Genomic DNA, 609 nt, shown 5'->3' on the forward strand with positions numbered 1-609 from the left:
GTTAATGTTAGTAAGTTCACTGGGCTAATCGTTTCTAATTTTAAGCTACTTACTCATATTTAACTAACGTTTTATTTACAGGGTTTTCTACTTAACTTTATAGAAGTTTATAACAGGATGTTAATTCAACTATAGTTTTGAACAAACATTTTTAGAAGAAATGCTTCACTCATTTCTGTAAGCATAGATAGAAGGAAGTTCTATAGGATGTTTTGCTAGAAGGCTAGATAGCTTTAGATGTGACAGAGTTCAGTATAAACTTTCTTCTGTGTTATACAGAAGTATTAAGTTGGAAGCAAACCCTTGGAGCTAAAATAGAATCAGTTTTCTAACTCCAGCTAAGTCTTGCCTAAGTAACTTCATTTTCTGAAAGCTAACTGCATGTTTTTCAGACAGTGTTTCTCTCTAGCAGTGGGGCATTGGTATGCAGAAAGGCCATTGCTTATACTTATTCCTATAGAAACCAAGGCCATCCTTGAGCTGGTGGGGTGCCTTAAGTGAAAGACAAAGAAGGGTTGCACCTGCAGGGAGGGATGAACAGGACGGGTGACCCCAAACTGACCAACAGAACATTCCATCCTGTATACGTCACACTCGGTATAAAACTGA

Source organism: Phaenicophaeus curvirostris (assembly GCF_032191515.1).
Source record: "Phaenicophaeus curvirostris isolate KB17595 chromosome Z unlocalized genomic scaffold, BPBGC_Pcur_1.0 scaffold_52, whole genome shotgun sequence".
In the NCBI taxonomy this organism is placed as follows: domain Eukaryota; kingdom Metazoa; phylum Chordata; class Aves; order Cuculiformes; family Cuculidae; genus Phaenicophaeus; species Phaenicophaeus curvirostris.